The sequence below is a fragment of the Macrosteles quadrilineatus genome, unplaced genomic scaffold, assembly GCF_028750875.1.
Source record: "Macrosteles quadrilineatus isolate MER2022 unplaced genomic scaffold, UCM_ALF_1.0 Scaffold_9__3_contigs__length_116548681, whole genome shotgun sequence".
NCBI classification, from domain to species: domain Eukaryota; kingdom Metazoa; phylum Arthropoda; class Insecta; order Hemiptera; family Cicadellidae; genus Macrosteles; species Macrosteles quadrilineatus.
Window position 1 is genome coordinate 38,730,224 of NW_026542602.1, and position 19,304 is coordinate 38,749,527.

The following is a 19,304-nucleotide window of genomic DNA, read 5'->3' on the forward strand; positions in this document are numbered from 1 at the left end:
TTTAATGTTTTAAGGCAATGCACTTTCACTTAAGAGAAAAGGAACTCGATATGAAAAGTAAAAGAAAATTAACACTTAATTACTATCTTACAACAGTAATAGCAAATGGTTTTCATTGCGGCCTATGATTGTTTAAATGTTTGTATTAAATATAATTAGTCAGCTTAAACTCCTACCTAATTAATTAATAAATTACCTTACAATTTTCAACCTCGCCCATCAGCTTGTGTCACAACACCAATGCTTACCTAAAAGACGAAAAAGTTAGATCAGTCAAAAGCTCTATACACCAGCATATCCCTAACACAAAATTGTTATATAGTTTCCTCCATTTTTAAAACTAATTACATACAGTATAAAAAAAACAATTTTTGGTTACTTAAGTGAGTTTACATTATTCATAAGGTTCGCAAAATAAGGTAATGTACAATTATACCCAACACACAGTATTCCTTATGTGTAATTATGTTTATTGATAGAAAGAAAGGATTTGTAAAATTTTAAAATCCTTCAATACATTAGTCATTTACATGATCACATTGTTACAAGATTTGTCTACCTTATGTACGCATGGCAATTCAAACGGACGGTATTTTTTACTTTAGACGCATGGTCTGTACTTTAAAAAAAGTACACTGGTTCAGCGTCAATGTTTTAAAATACATATATTGTACGCACCAAAAGGGAAATTCGCTATCATCAGTTAAAGAAAAAAATTTCCAACTTCATAATTCTTTCAGAGAATTGAACCAACTGTTCAAGATGTGCATAGATAAAATGGATCAGTGGAAACAAAATGATTAATCAAGAATTAAAAAGTAGGAATATTTATTCTGTTTGGAGAATGTTACATGCCCTCTAAAGTCAGCCTGCTTCCAAGTCGTTAAGGGAAATCAAAACACCCCCTGGGAAGCCTTTAAGGGATGAAAGTAAACTAAGGGAGGCAAATAACAAACGTATCAACATTTCTCTTTTCGCGTACGCATTTTAGCCCCTTAGGAATAAGTAGGGAGGTTGTAGTCTTTTCAGTTAAAGTATTTTGTGTTTTGAATGTTAAATAGATATTTTAATGGATCTGATATTTGAAGCATTGTGGCATAATTAATAGCATTATTATATCTATACAAACGCAAAATAGTTGTAGATATGATCGCTTACATAAACATTTACTTTACTATGGATTAAAAGAAGTAGACAAACTCCTTTTATCTATGTTTTTACGCACTAACTTAGGGAGGTAGAATGGTGTTCACGTAGGTCCTGTAAACATAAAAAACCATAACTTAAAATTATATTTTGAAGATGTTAATTATATGAAATGTAAACCCACATCTATTCCTGAGACGCACTTAAATCAATGACGCACTAATTACGCAGTATTAACGGTATGATTTGAGAAGAATTCGGTGCGAATGCTTCACACGGGTCGGCTAGTTAAACTTAAATTGTTTTAGGACAGAAGGAGATGCAATTTATAAATATATTTGGTAATAAATCAAATAAGCAGAAATGTTGTAGACATTTTTTGAACCCCCAACTAAATGCTATGAACCGTCTGCATCACGACCTAGATCGCTATGTAATTATATTGATTTCTTGTAAAATTATATGTTAATTTCCCTAGAATTACAATTCAATGTACAGAGGAGTGTTATTTGTAGATTTTATTTAAACAGAACGTTACTGCACTAATTCAAACACGATTAATTTATAAAAAATAAATAACGGATGCACTTTCAAAAAAAAAACTGATTCTGTTTATTTGACAACGTTTATATCTTAATCACCACTAAAACTATTTGCCCCGGTTAATAGCAATATTAATTAGTCCTCTGTCCCTTATAACCGTTTGGTTTTATTACGCTATTCGTATGCAAAGAGAACGACAACTAATGACAACATCAGCGAGTTTTTGTTCAACATTTCTGCGGTAATTTCACTGTTGTTTCAACGGAAAGTCGTTAGTGTACATCAGGTCGGGTGGAGTTTAATGGTTTATATTTAAATTTTTTAAATTATCTTGATGAGTCAGTGATAAACATGCAAAACTTAAGCATCACTTTCAATTAATTACTAAATGTGTCTCAAGTTTAGTTTACTATTGGTCTTTGGTGTCAAATTTTATAAAAAGACTTAACTATTTGTGGTGTTGCCACGAAAAAAAAGCTCAAGATATGGGTATTTTTTACACAATCAACTCTGAATATAATATTAAAGGAAGCAGAAGAAATATGCAATACTGCAACGAACGAACCTAATGTGTAGGTCTACTTCACTTTTTACATAAGCAAAGCAAAATTACAATACTAAAGATTTCTTGGTCATACTAATCACGATTTATTCAGCGTGGGATGTACGTGAAATCAAAAAAATCAATTACCCTCCATTGGAACAGTAACAAGTCATTCCAGAAATTAATAAGTTAGATTGTATTCCACAGAATGCTAAAGTATTTGATCAAACGTTCCAATTAGTATTGGTTTACTAAAGCCAATGTAATCAGTAATTGATTACTTTATCACATTAAAAGTTAATGTAATCAGTAATTGGTTACTTTATCACATTAAAAGCCAATGTAATCAGTAATGGTTTACTTTAACACTTTAAAAGCCAATGTATCAGTAATGGGTTACTTTAACATATTAAAAGCAAATGTAATCAGTATTGGTTTACTTTAACACATTAAAAGCCAATGTAATCTGTATTTGGATACTTTAACACATTAAAATCCAATGTATCAGTATTGGTTTACTTTAACACATTAAAACCCAATGTATCAGTATTGGTTTACTGTAACATATTAAAAGCAAATGTAATCAGTATTGGTTTACTTTAACACATTAAAAGCCAATGTAATCAGTAATGGTTTACTTTAACACATTGAAAGCCAATATAATCAGTAATATGGTTTACTTTAACACATTAAAAGCCAATTTAATCAGTAATGGGTTACTTCAACACATTAAAAGCCAAAGAAAAACACACTTTATATGAACAATGAAACATTATTTAAGAGCACATTTAAGTACCTCCTATTGAAGTATATTGCATTGCTGAACCAATGTGACATATTATATCACACAGTATTACACAAACCGCAACACACTATTCATGAAGGCGATGGTATAGCTCTACTTTGGAGCCAAGAAACCAAACAAACTTAACTTTTTCCAGTACATTTTAAATGCCGTGCCTGATTATTATTGACTTCAATATATTGTTAATTTCTGTTGAGGAGGCATGGCCAGGTACTTTGGTTATGCTTTGTGGAAGGATCTACCAAAGTTCATCTAGGGCTCATCTTAGATTAAACCATTACTCTCAGCAAGAGCCCAATATCCTGTACAATATTCGACCTCAGGTAACTGCAGTATCTCAATAGCAGTTGATGTTACATTAGTCCACATTAGCTTTTACGTAAAAAATACTTATAGCATTAACATTTTAAAATATACGTTAAGTTTTGTTTTTAATTTCGTTCCGAAAAATTAAGTGTCCTTAAATTATTCAGGTGTCATAACACTGTTTCCACGAATCATACTTAGTCTAATACTGGAGATGTATACATTTTGTGTTATACCAATTATAGGAAAGAAAAGTATATCTATGTAATTAAATTAAAGTGACTATAAAACATCTATAGTTTATGTATCAACAGATTGGTCAAAATTAGTGTAAAATAAATAACAAATATATTTTTTTAATTTACAAGAATCAAAACAAAAAGTTTTCTAAATAGAAATAAGTGTATGTACAGCTACGTTAACTATTACCCATCTAAAGTATATATTTGTATGTTTTTGTATGTAAGGTTTACCGTCTAGTGTCCGCCAGTAGTAGTTTCCAAATTACCTTTCCATGTAACTTATCAAAATTCATATTCCACACATGTTCCATAAATGATGTAGTGTTTATTTTATCCACAAAATGTATTCTGATGGAACACACATCCATACATTATACATCACAAGGGCACTGAATGTTAAGCGAGGGTAGGGAACCAAAGTCCAGTGTTGTGGTAGTGCAAAATATTCAACTACTCTTCGCTTTTGACTCGCTCGATTTTCATGAATCGCACACATGGACTATTGATATGAATTTACCTTTTAACTTTCTCCTACCTTACGTTACCCCACTATTATCCTGAAATGTAGCTGAAATTTTGCGTCCTGTATAGTTCTTACGGGTGTGAATCGTGAATCACATAATGAAGACATGTCAAAGAAAACTAGAGATGAAGTGGACACTGATCTAATGTTTGGTCAGACCAATCCTCCGAACTTGAAATCAGCTGGTTAGTGACAGAGGCATTGTAAACTGACGGCCCGAATCATTAGAGTATTGAAAAAGATTCTTCACTACAAAATGAAGACTCGCTTACAGGAATGTTTGCTTTAGTGGATATTTAAAATCTGTTGTGACGATTTAGCTTATCTGAATATAGGTATTCTTCATCTTGTAAATATGGCTGTTCGCTTATACTGTTTAATATATCATCCCATGATCCCATATGTATAACTTAAAATCAGTTTTCCTGTCATATGGGAGTACTTGATAATCCACTTACTCATACAATCAGTTGTTTTTTTTTTACTTTATTTATTTTAAATTACGTCAGTGACTCTTTTAAGGCATATGGATTATTACTATCAAACTTGAACCTGTTGTTAGAGAACATTTTACATTTATAGACCAATGACAAAATATAAAACAAAATGCAGCACAAACGGCTACGGGCTAGAGCAACTGCATCTTGATTAGTAGTTTTTCTTAAATAAACCAGAAAAATTCGTATTTTGATGTACCCTATATACTCTGGAATAAGTCAGTTGACAATTATTATGTTACGCTCAATTAAAGTGACGATTCGGGAAGCTCTCGATAGAGTAAATCTACTACAATTAATTGTACCCACTGAAACTTTAAAAGTTCGAATCGACACAAAATTGCTAAGGGCAACTAAATAAAAGGAATAATTTATATTTAATCAGGTAATCTTCCTGAAGTCATAATTATCGTATAAATGGTATAATTGAAATGTTATCTTATCTAGTAATATTTGCTGTAAAAATATGTTGTTAAAAGGTATTAAGTGAGGAAACGTTTTGATTAAAGACTTCCTTCAGAAAAGAAAATCGACAAGGGCGAACTGTAATCCAGTTACAAGCAACCTTTGAAGCCTAATTAACGTCGCTGATCACAAAACCTTTGAAATATCATCTGTCACTCACTTACGATGGTAATACCTTTAACAATCTAATTAGCCTGCAAAGTTACAAGGTAAACAAACCTAGGTAAAAACATATATCGGATACAGGTAGTTATTTTTTTCGAAATTTTGTATGAAGGTTATTAGTCTGAGGACTAAAGTCTAAAGACACATTAGATTAGATATACAAATTTCCACAGTCGGGTGTACTAAAAAGGTTACAACGATGTCGTCAAACCATTGAACTTTTAGTTACCATTCTTGTCAGTGCCAGACCATCCTATATATTAATAGGCAAGCATGATTCTTGAAACTCTTTTTTCTCAGCTCGTGTGCATCGTAGGTAAAGTCTACACCTACTGTTAGGAGAAAGATATTTTCCTGTACATCTGCAGAATCCCTTTACTAATTTAAATAGGCTCAATAATAGGCACAAAAAATGAATTTAAAATGAATTAACTTACACGAGCCTTATGGGTTGTCAAGCTAAACGACGAAATAGAAACAGAAGACAATGGACAACAAATGGAAGAAACTCCAATCACAATCACATGTTTTATTTACAGTGTCAAATGAAAATAGAGAAGTATGTACATTGCTTAATTATTTTTTGTCGAGTTTCCGACAACTGGATGACCTCTAGTAAGCGTGAAAATTTACGTATTCTATACAGTCGAGAACTCGATGAAGAAACACATATTGCCATTTACATTTTGAACCCCTTAGAAATTGCCTTCATCTCCAGGGAGTGTTTCAGGTGTCAATAAAACCAAAAAGTATACAATAATGTAATATGTGAGTTTTTTAGTTTGTAAGTAAATGGAATTAAATATCGAATCATGAATTTATTTAGCAAATTCTGTTCAATATATTGCTTTTGGTTGTAAGTGTGTTAACATTTTTAAATACTAAGACATATTCACATTAAGTTATTTAATTTTAAGAGTTGTCTTTTCTCAACATCACTTGTTTAGTTAAAGCCTACATAGTGAACGGCATGTGTTCTTTAGTAATATACAATAAGAACAAGTGGATATCCGGATGAACTCATATATACTTGAAAGGAAACCTGAACAAGAACACAATATAAAAAGATCAATATATTGCAATATTTATAATATCCATTGATTTTGACATATTTATAAATCCATTGCATTTGCAATTCATACAAGTACATTGGCGGAAGTGAAATACTCCCATTGTTACCTTGTGTTATGTTACATACCGATGCGGACGCGAACAGACGCGCGGAGTAGTAAACAACTCACTGGTCATAAAGTTATGCAAAAATGCAAAATAACACGTAAACAATTCTTGGTTCTTATTGAAAGTACTTCAATCGCTTAAGGTAAGTGATTTAATCTATACTTATAATACCCTCGTCGCAGCAAACCTGCATACTAAGCGAATTTCCATTTACCCAGCTTGATTTCTTTTAAAATATTCCCTATAAATTTTCAGATTTATTTCCTATTTAAATAACATTAATTTTAATGAGTAGTTAGGTTTGCTGCTACGGGGAAGATGTTGAGGTGTGTTTTTTCAATTGAAATATTGATAGCTTAGTATGAAATAAACCAAATTGCCAAATTTGATTAAAATATATCCATAAACAAGCAAACTACAACAGTTTATTTATTCTCTATAAGAATAACATGGGAATTATAAATTTACAATTTTTTTAATTTTCTCCGTAGTCAATGAACATTCAAAAACACTTAAATATACTAAATTATTTGTTTTTTTAAGCTTTTCAAAATGGTCTAGAGAGAAATTTAGAAATTTGAAGTTTTTAGGGTCAAAAATGAGAAAAACCCATTTTTACCCCATAAAACCCCCCATAAACCTCTGATCCCATGGTCCGATTATGCTGGTTCGCGAACTCGTTCGAATAAATGTAGGTTTACACGTTTGAACAAAATTTCATCAAAATCGGATCAATTTTGCTGGAGTTATCGCGCTAACGGACACATATATAAATATATATATATATATATATATATATATATATATATATATATATATAGGCCTATATATAAATATATATATATATATAGGCCTATATATTAATATATATATATATGAATTTGAACGGATGGTTTTTTTGGCCTCTGGGGACCTCAAAACGAAAAAGTAAATCGGTCCCGGGTCTAGGTCTTACCATGAGACCTACGGTAATAGCTTATTCCCTATATGGGAAATTCGCTAAAAGGCAAAGCCCTCACTGACTGACTCACTCACTCACTCACTCATCACTAATTCTCCCACTTCCCATTTACCTAGGAGGCTGAAATTTGGTACACCGATTCTTTAGGTATTAAATAGGAAAACTAAGTTGTTTTTATTCTGATCGGACCCTCGGGCTCCGCCCCAGTGGCTCTGGAGTTTCCCATGTTAACCTTATGTTTTTTCATATTTAAAAGGAATTAATGAATCTTATCAGCTGTTTCGATTAAACAAGTTGGTTCTGTTCAATGATGTTCAATAGCATTAAAGTTACAAGGATTACCAACAGGGTGCAGCACTATATTTTTTTTTCACAACAGCTAATTTGCAACCAAAAGGTGAGTGAGCGTAGCGAACGAACTTCAACCAGGACGTGATTGAGCCATGCGAACGAGCTCATCTTGAAAATTAAGAAGTTAAACGGGGCAAAGCCCGTGGGTACAGCTAGTCTATATAAAGCCAAAAGTACCCATGAACTTTTGAGAAATTACAAGTCACACCCTCATAAACCATATACTTAAAATGTTCGTCATGACGAGAAACCTTGCGCAAAACTATCCATTATTTCATAAATTGCCCTTTAAGGTTGTAATTCCTTTCTAAAGGGAACTTTCCATATACCTAACGTTAAAATACCTCAGCTGTACTTATTTGTTTGTATTACTGTATTCTGTTTTGTTTATTTCAGCCCAACATAACCAATCAATAATGTTATTAGTACTTATGAAGTCAAACGGGGTGAAGCCCGTGGGTAACAGCTAGTTAAATCTAATGCGAGTTTATGTAGAGATAATACTAGGTCCTTATTGCCGGATTTATGATAAAAAAAAGGCCCCATGCATGTAGCTGATGTAGAAAAAGATATTATGTATATAAATTAATTTTATGATGAAAAGTTTAAAACATTGACTTGAAAAAAATCTAAAATATCCTAAATCCATTACAGATGTTCTTTAACAACGGACATCTTACAAATTTTATTCAAATGGTAATTGAATTCCATCAGGTTTATTTAAACAAAAAACATTACTATCAGTTCAAAATGTTTTAAGTTTAATGATTGCATTATAAATATCCCTGATGATGTAACATTAGCAATCATAATTATAATTAAGTGCTGAACTTCTGATTTGTATATCGTGAATTAAAACCAATTTTTTTTAAATAACCTTGTTTAAAAGAGTCTACGGCCATAATAACAGTACTAATAAAAAACATCAAAATAAATTAAATATAAGCCATGAACTTATGAACTTCTGAATATTGTGACATCAACTCAGATCAAAGGACAAGATGTTGCTTCATTCAAAAGGTGAAGAGTCACTTGAAACCAACAATCTGATCAATAACTACACTCTTCAGATGAAGAAGATTTGTTATTAGGGGTTCACTTATTAGGTTTAGGTCAATTGTGTTTCTTTTGTACCAGATCGAGAGCTGTTGGATAATAAAATGGAAATATGTACCCTAGGATTTATTTAAAACAAAAATATCTTCTTGTTCATTTGGTGGAAGGATCAACTGTAACTTGTCCCCTACAAAACCTAAAGTATTTCGTACATGCAATATTAATTTAAGAAATATTTAGGTTTTAGGTATAATAAATCTTCATTTTATTTAATCAAACGAATTGAATATTCAAACACTCCGTGTAATAAAGTGGTAGTACTGAAGCAATAGAATCATCAGAACTTTTAGGGTTTTAATTTAGCACAGTACGAGATAAAGAGGATTTTTTATTGTATTCTTGAACTAATTTAATATTTATAGTAGCCAGTATCGTAATATGTGTTATAACTATTTAGACGAACTAAACCACAAGTATGAAAAAGACTACGAAATATGGGTTTGTCAAAGAAAATATTACGCCTATGATACTTGCAAAGAAATAGCTTGTCCAGACCTTTGTATTATACCTAAAGAGGTTACTTCTTAATAATTGTAAGGAATCGTGAAATAACCATATTTATAATTAAAAGTAACTTTATTCAAACAATTTCAATTAATAAGTTTTAATTTATGGTTTTAAACTAGAACTTGTATACGCAAATCACTAAAACTCGCCAAACCTAATCCGCTTCTAAAAGGAATTTTACAACACAGATTTAACCTTCGCAATTTTCTTTCATTATTGCTTCGAGAATAAAGAAGGATTAGGTTGAGATAAAGCCAAAGTAAAGTGCCTCTTTGCGACGGGATTCAATACACCCTCACTATTCATTGGTTCTTACTGCAGGAGAAATTAGAAGCGTTCAAAGGACTTTAAAATCAAACTTGTTTTAAATGAGCAAAGTGCACATCTACATTTAAAGAGTTTGTTTCAATGTTTTGTTATCTTTTTTTATTATTATTTAAAAGGCCGACCGTTTAGTTGCCTACGTTTTTGTCCAAGGACGCTAGGAACGAGCCCCGAATTGTTTTCACATTTTTTTAGGCAAGACCTAAGATGTTTTGCGGCATTATCACTTAGAAAAGATAAAATCCAATGGTGATTTGGCGGGATGTGAACCCGGGACCTCGGGTACCGAAGTCCCGCGCTCTACTACTAGACCAGCTTGCTCCCCAAGTACTTAAAGTGTTTAGGGAGTTCTGGTATTGATGACTTTACATTTAGGATTCTTGATAGGCAGTATTTGAGCAAATTCTGCCTCGATCACCAACCAGCCCGCTCAAGTAGGCCTATTTAAAGTAGTTAAAGGGAGTTTGGCGATCGAAGACTTTACAATTTAGTACTGTCGTGCTTTGCTGTAGGAGCAATTGTAAGAGTTATTAATTTTCTCTAATGCTGATGTGTGACACTTTTTCGGGCGGTTTGGATAGATAATGAATTCTATGTTGAATCATTATAGTAATCTGTATTGAAATAACAATTTATTTAGTTGTACAGAGAAATAAGTTTAAAAATGAAAAATGTTTCCAAGAAAATAAATGGGTACAGCTACGGCATAAAAGAACTTTTTTGTAGGATTAATAGTGATTCAGATGCATCACATAACAACCGACGAATGTGTTAGCAAAATTTTAAGTCATAAGAACAAAATAAAAGAAAGAAATAATAACTGACAAACAAAACTAAACTCCAGTCTTCTAAAAACCAACATCAAGTTCTGAAACATTAATTTCAAGCAATGATGTCCGTGTCTCCCTTATCATCCGCTATTTGCATGTAAAACAGGCGACGTTTAATGATATCGTCAGTTTATCCAGCACACGACAGGATGTGAAACATTTTCTTTGCCAATTTAGTCCTTGATTTTGCAGGACAACTTAATATGAGTGTTCCGCCACGGTAAGCTGTGTTTGAAACTGGTCTTCTAGACACTTTGCGGTTCACAAAGTAAAGAAAATGTTTGTAGCGTCAGTTTTGAACGATTTAAGTTTGAGTCTTCAACTTGAATTTCAACAATTGTAATTATCAGACAGGTTTTCTGCAACCTTGTAGAATAAATTAGTTAAGGAGTACTAAGTAAAATACAGGGGAAACCTCAGCTATCCTATCCTAGCGCAGATATTCTAGTTTATACTGCAATAGATGGAAGTTGAATATTTTGGAACATGCAATCGGTTAGGTTAGGTTAGGTCTTGTTGATAAATGCCGGTTCATGAGTCATTGAATTTTCTTTGACGCTACGTTGATGGTTTCATAAATACGTTAAAAAAATATGAATATATCAATGACTTCTATAACCTTATAGTTAAAGACGTTATCTAAGGAACCCTCATTCTATTTAAGTGGTTTAAAGTATTTTCGATGCTACTTTATGCCACCTAAGGTTGTAAGACAGGCTTTTATACTCTTTGACGAAAGAGTATGAATTGTCTTAATTATTTACGATGAATATTATTTCCACGTAAAATTACTTTAAAACTGCGTAAATGGATTGTTCGGGAATTTCATTTTCCAGTCTGTATTTCGAAGGTAAAGGAAGAAGATTGACGTTTCTTATTGAATCAGTCTCAGAGAGGAAATATTGAGTGATACGTATGAAATATGATTTCTTTTATTGGATTTCTTGAGAATCAATTCAGTTGTTAATATTATTGACATGAATGAAACGTTTACTAAATGAATTAATTTGTGCTCAATATAAGTCGATGTACAAATTTATTTTCTTGAATGTAAAAACGTAATTGTTTTTGTTTTCATTTGGCTAGTGTGTTTGTGTGTGTGTGATTATAATAATTTATACGAATCTGTATGGTTGTGGCGTGAATTTGGTTATGAAAACTGAACCATTGTTTCATATACCTTAATTCGTTCGTCAGGTTATCGTCAATACTTTTGTTTATTATTTTAAGTTTAAAGAGTTTTTGCCTGTATATTTTAAAAGACTAGGCTATGTTATAGTTACAGTATTAATATTTGTTGTAAAAAAAGTGACATTTTACATTAAATGAATATTTTTTATCAGAAAGAGATTCATTTCTAAGTGTAATTATATTTATTATAACTAAATGCAACTGAAATATTTACGGCGTATTTTTGTTGGTGACCATAATACAAATTTTCTGTTTAATATGTATATTCATTATTGTAGATTAATAATGAAAAGTATAGCATTTTTGATTGTTCAAAACTGTAATAGGATTAGACAAAATAAACTCAATTTTTCTCGGTTAAGTATAGGTCAAAAGGTTTGCATGTAAATAAATATAAGGAATTGTTTTAACATGTTTAAAAGTAATAAACATACTAATGCATTTCTATTATCTATTAAGCTGAATCTCATTGATTTTACTAACAATGTCCATCACAAATTTACTGATAAGCATTTTAAACATGCATCATTCAATGCAGTATCTATTGTAACGGTAAATGCAATACAGAATCTGATTCCTTTTCAATTATTGGATCCATTGTTCCAGTTACAGACACAGGAAACCAATTTTAAACGTTTTGGTTGGTCGGCTGCAATATTTAATGCAATATATTTTACCAACTGGTAGGTTACATAGTTTTAGCTTTGATAGTATTGCGTATATTTAAAGCTGACGGAAAAGTGCCCGTTTACCTGTACATAATTCATTTTATTTCGTCATACGAAATTATAATCTTGTTTCTCCGCATAACACACAAAGTAGAAATATTTAAAATGCCCATACATTAATTTAATACAAATATTAGTTTCTTATGCAGAGTAGATACAAATTTGTGTTAACATAAAATACAGCAATAAGGGTCTGGTAATATTGATTTCTTTTGTGACGTGTCTGATGATGCCAGCTAGTTTCGTCAACAATATTTTTAAAATATTGGTGAAGTTTTTATTTGGCTTCAATACTAGGTTTAGACAAAAATAATATCTACGAAATCTTTATCCTTTCTTCTCGCCTAGGGGAAAACATGAGCTTACCTCAGAGTCTCGCTCTCTTTTAGATAAGGTATTCAATTCACTTGAGGGGATTTAAAAAAGAGACTACTTTTGTTGGCTTAGTACATCCTAAAAAACATTTCAAGCAAATTTGAAGTTAATGACTTTCTTGTTTCTAAGTGTCCCTCGTTTACTGCGGTTGTTCTAATTTATTAAATAGAATGTAAATAGTAGTTTAGTAACTTAAGGGGAGTCGCTACTGAAAAATAACCAATTTTGTAAAAAACATGATTTTTTAATTATTTTTTTATCTTATTCTATGGATTGTAAGGTTTCAGAAAAACATAACATTTGGTATAATATATATTTTTATCACTGTGAAAAAATATTTGAAGTGAAGCGTGCACACCTCTTTTAGGGCATCAACTAGGTCTAGTATAAACTTCAACCGCTGTTTTCCGCGACTTTAAAATTTTGTTTGATTTTATATATAAGTTCTTATAACTTTTTAACTATTACAGCTATATGAATGAAATTTTTACCACACATTGTTTTTACTATAAATCAACTATCTGTGCATGGATATTGTAATTGGGTAAATAAAAGTACATGAAACAAAATTATAAAAATGTATTACCTATAAATTTTTCTAAAACTTATTTTTGAAACTAATTGAGAAAATAACATGAGTATGCACAGAATGTTTGTGCTTTCTTTGCTCTTTAAAATGAGATAACAAACAATAAAATTGGTTCAGTAGTTAAATAGTTATAAGAGATTTAAAAAACCCCATTTTTTCCTGCCAAAAAACTTTAAAAACTACAATAAGTATGTAAATTTTTTTTACTTTAACAGCAGTAAATCTTTTTCTAAGACTAAATGAACTTAAAAAAAGTATATATGATAATTTTTAAAAGGATTTTGTTGAAAATCACTAGTTTCAGTAGCGACTCCCCTTAAATACACTATTGTCGTCGTCACTGTCCGGGATTGACTTTCTTGTGATATCACGGACAAAGTAACATTTTCAGAAATGACAAAATATAGGATTTACTTCAACACCAAAACGAGCTATTGACTTTAACTTCTTTTCATTGTTAAAACTATTAAAACACATGACTAATAAGTTCAACTAACTTAAGAAAACGAAACATTTTTTTTATAATTAAAATTAATCTCTTCGGCAAATGTTCATGTAAATACATTTAAGTTTTAACCAATGACTTACTGGTCATATCACAACGCACTTACTCTAAATCTCCATTTATTCCTTCATTTTCCAGGTAACTCCAATGAAGATCAGTGATTTATTGGAGCCGAAGAGAAAGGAGGTGATTTAGTAATTCTCGGTATAAAGAGTTCATTATTCCTAGTTTATTGGGCTTTCCTCCCCCGCGGCAACCAGTGATGGGCACGACTCAATCCAGGACAGTCTTCATTGCGAATTGTTGTTCAGCGATTGATTGGAAAGTGAAGTCGATCATTATGGATAATTGGTCCTTAGTCCACTGTATTGGGCGATTAGCAGGCCTACGCAGTGGGCTTGTTGTTGAATGTTTCAGAAATCAGTGCCTTGTTAGTAAGGAAATATTGTTTAAAAATCGAATGGATTTCGGATTATTTTTTTAACTTTTATTATGTCAATCTATTTAAAAGTCAATAGTAGAGACAACTGTTCATCAGCTGATAGGTTTTCTATTTATTTAAAGAACATAACAGTGAACCCCTGCAAAAAAATACTTTCCAATGACTTAGGGACTTTAGTCTTCGTAATTAATTTTACATTCAGAATGTCTCGACTATGATACTAAAACTGTGTTTTAGAAAAAAATTTATAGTTTTCCGCGTGAATACTTCGTTTAAACTAATTTTAAGGTGAAAGGTATCTAAAAATCAGTTATTTTTTTCTCTAATTAACCTTTTTGGTTGAACAATTTTTTAATACACAATTAAGTATAATTACTTCCACAAAAAAGCTTGTAAGCTTCTAGGAGTCCTTCAAAATAGTATGGTGGTGCTATAGGTCTTAACTTAAAGACTTCCTTTAAACTATTTCGTAGCTACGTCGTTCCTTAGAATTTAAGATACTGAGTTCACCACCTCTATATACTTTTGTTTTTCACCTTCAATCTAGACCTAGGAGCTGCGGCATTATCACTCAGACAAAATCCATTAATTTGGATGGATTTGAACCCGGGACCTCTTGGACCACAGTCCCGCGCTCAAACCACTAGACCAGCTTGCTCCCCATATTTATATACCTTAGCTTATTTTAGAATAAAACAATACAACCATATAAATCCCGAAACTGCATTAAACGATCTATTGTTTACAATCCGTACTTGGGACGGTGAATGTGTCCCTTCACGCAAGACCACACAGAACTCTTGGTAGTCGGGTCTTGTACTCGTTATTTATGACTCTAGTCTCCCCATTACTCAGATGGATGAATCTACCTAATATCTCATAACTCGCACTGTTTATGAGCGTAACTCTTGACTACCGTTTGTGTCTCGGTTTTTACGTAGTAATGAGCTTCAAAAATGTACGATTGAGGTGCTAAAATGGTGCTTAAGAGTGTTAAAATGTAACGTAAGAAACGGATGGCACTGAATTCAGTGGGGAGTATTTAATTAAGTGAATATTGTCACCAATTGAAACATCCAATCTTTCCTATTTTCTATAAAATAATACGTACAGATTTGAGGTGGGTTCATTACATGGGGCCACGGTATAAATATCTAAACTAGCTCGTGAATTGGGGGATTTTAACCCCTGGAAATATGTGTAATTCTGTTGATACTATATCTGCCATGGCCCAGGATATATATTTTTTTCTACTCCAATGGAATTTTTCAAATATTTTTGAGGTAACGATTCAAATACAGGTCTTGTTACAATGTAACGCCAACCTAAAGACAGTCTTGTCAATATACAATGTCAGCCATATGTTAAATAGCATTATCAATTGATTTCCCAATGACAAATGGTATTCGGGTAAAAATAGATTCCTTATATGATCGAGCTCACAGCCTGTAGATTTTAAGATGAGCACTAGGAGCCTATTTATACCCACTAAGCCATCCTTAACAGTACAGTATTCATTGAAAGATTCTTTAAGATGTTTTGTTAATTATAACGGATATAAGCGTTGACGGACATTAAAATGCAAATATTTTTTTTAACTGTACGAATGTTTCTAAGTTTGTAGTTTGATTGAACCAGTTATTAGCTTACACAAATATATTAAATTATCACAGTAAACGAGAGATACATTAGTAACAAAGTAATTAATTTCAAATTTGCTAGGAATTTTTTGTAGGACCAGTTACCGAAACCCATGAAGAAGTGTCATGTTCAAATCCACTTGTATTGAATTGAATTCCTCGTCTAGTTTGAGAGGGTTTATTCTCAGATTAGGGTTGAGGGTTTCAACTGGCGTCGCAATCTGTTCTAAGCCACTTGTGCTGTATAATCCTCAGTAGTGGGATGTGGCTCACTACGGTACAATAGCACTTTTGTTCACTTACCTAACCTATTGAGCCTGGTCGTACGTTTATTAATTTACGGAAAAATCGTCATTTTACAATCGGTGACATGCACATAAATTTGTCGATACTAATAAATACCTGAATACAATAACTTGTACATCGCGTTTTATCCAAAGTGCTTTATAATTACTTACTAAAATAATAATTTTAACTGTGATTGATTTTCACACTATAGAAAAAAAGTATGTAACAGTCAACCAGCATCGCCAAAAATAAAATGCATTGTTCTTGAATTTCAATGAAAGGGTTTAGCTCAGCTTCGCTATAGAACAGAACTCGAAATGGAAAATAGCTAATATAAATAATAAAATCTGAACAAATATTAACGGTGGATTTGGACTGAAAATGATGGGAATGTTTAACAAAGGTGACAGGAAAAGGGCTCAAATAATGGAACTAGAAAATAATTGTATAGTGATGGAGGAAAAATAAGATGATAAATGAACACAAAGGGTACCGGAGTTTTGCCAACGGGTGTCAGGTAGATGGGGGATGCCTTCGGCCACCTCTTGGTGCGGAGATTTGCCAACGGTGGTGGTGGGAGAAAGGGTGTGAGGGAGGGAGGGAGAGCGATTGTCAGGGTTGTCTACGCTTGGCAGTTATGCGCTTGTCGCAGTGGGTTAGGTTAGGTTAGGTTAAAAATTCAATACATTTCCTTTCACAGTCAGAAGTGCATAACTGTATTACTTTGAACACAGTCAGCATCCTGCCTGGTTTGTCCACCCCTAGCGGAAGCCACCCTCACGGTGACGTGTAATCTCTCTCTCTCCCCCTCCCCCTCTCGCGCAACCCACAACCGTTGGCAAAACTCCGCAGTATGAGGAATTCACGGATGGGGACCCTTTCTATACCTGATACCCGTTGGCAAAACTCCTACACTCGAACACAAAACCCCCAGTACTCGGTTATCAACCCCTCACACACAATAATACACAGACAAAAAACACAACACATGAAACCATATTCAATTGATGAAAATCCTCTTTAGTGCAGCTTCATTAAAAAAGTCGTAATAGGTATGCCAAGTCTTGGTTCATGACTGTGATATTCGTAGCTGGCTGAACACTGATGTCGTTGAATTTGCTCCTGGGTCTAGACGTTGGGATTCGAAACGTGATAAGATCAAGTAGGCTAATTCAGAACTGCCGATCATATTAGTGAGAAGTCTTCTTAGGGAGACGGCATATACCAAGTCTATATTTGAATCTCCTACACCGATGAGGATACATAATAATTACATAATAATGAACTAATTTTTTTTTTCTCAATATTTTGCGTTGAACGCACTTAACATCCATGGAAAATCAAAGCCCAAACTAAGTTCCCTCCAGTACAAATTTGAACCGGAAGAACCTCCCCTAAAGGGAGGAGCGCGCGATGACGTCACACGCTTATCTCCCCCTTATCACAACAGTCGGGCCCGGAACACAACAATTAGAACAGCTGATGACTAATGGCACCTCCCCAGCTGATCACAGATAACATGCAGTGCGCTGGTTTCTGTATGGATTTTTTGTTACCCTCCCAAAAAAGTGTGCGATGTGGTTGATATCTACAATGTGATATCTACCCTATGATTAATGTTTTGCGGTTATTTTTTTACGAATAAAGCTAAATCTATGGTTAAACCTTTAATATAAATCTAGTATGCTATTTTTGTGATAAACCTGAAACCCACACGATTAATTTTAGTTTGTATTCTCATGTAGGAAAATGCATAACAAAACGCTAATAAACGTGAGTAAAAGTGAGATATATTATCTGATATGAATTTTAGCCCAGTGTTAAAAATGTCCGAAATTTGAATAAACAATCCGTCTTCTGACTATGAACACAGCTCAACCATACATTCCTTAAATCCGTTAATCAATTCCGAACATTATTTCAGGAGCGTGTTGCGCTTCTATTTTGAGATTTTCGAGGAATCGATTACTCCAAGTCCAAACAAAGAGAACTATTAATGGACGTTCAATTAAATGCATCAGAGAGAAGAGAAGGATAAATCTTGAGTTCAAAGAATCAAAGCACACAAAGGTCAGTAATGAGCGCCACCGGCCAATACTCCATTGTCATCCTCATCTGTTGTGTGGTGCGTGGCGACGGAACTATTTTGTACTGTTTTGTGAACTTTGAGTTAGTTTCAACTCAAAGTTCTGTCAAATTTTAAAAAGTTGTTGATTATTTATGGTATTTGGATTTGCATAGAATTAGGATATTGAAATTGAGAAGTGGTAAATATAAATTAATTAGGCATTAACTTTTTAATTTTCCTTAATTTTATAACAGACCAAAGCATAAAACCTATCTTAACTAGGTTTAATTACGTTTTAAAATTTACTCAGTGTGGGTTTTGACAAGCATTCAAATAAAAACACAGTTTCTTTAAAAGGTTTATTCTGGGTAAAGTCCATATTATTGCACAGTAGAATTGACTATTGGATAGTGAGATTGTACCGACATACAAAAATAGTAGGTAATGGAATGGGGGTTGTCACTTCGTGGTACCATTTTCAGACCAATTAGACTAAATGGTAGACTACATAAGGGGAGGAAATGTATACGTAGATGCTTGTCATTTAATCATTTTCGCATGTTTATAGTGATTTGTATAAAATGAGTAAGGTCGTTGAGCAATGCATTTATAGTAAACTTTTAAATTTAAAAAAATTACAATGTTACTTTCCTATGTCGCACGTTTAGGTTGTAAACTGCTATAACTAGATACACACATTACACGGGTGTTTTTACACCAACGCCTCCGACAGGTATTTACACCAGTAACATTGTTGGATACCCCTGTACAGGCACCAAGCTATCTCCACCATCTACTGGATACGCTCGTACAACGCATGTTCTCTTCATTACCTTCCTTATCAGCGAATCTCAGATCTTGATACTGGCTATACTGATCGCATATCGAGGTTGGCTTAGAGGGGATTTTAATGTAAATAACTGTGATAGGCTAAGCCTAATATACAATGTCTAACACGATGATTAGGCACTGTT

At 32.8% G+C, this 19,304-nt stretch overlaps 1 protein-coding gene across 2 annotated transcripts in view; it reads right to left on the reverse strand.

Annotated features, from left to right (window-relative positions):
• The window catches only part of LOC129002386 (roundabout homolog 2-like), a 339,513-nt gene that overhangs the window by 218,660 nt on the left and 101,549 nt on the right, over nucleotides 1-19,304 (reverse strand). The window lies entirely within an intron of this gene.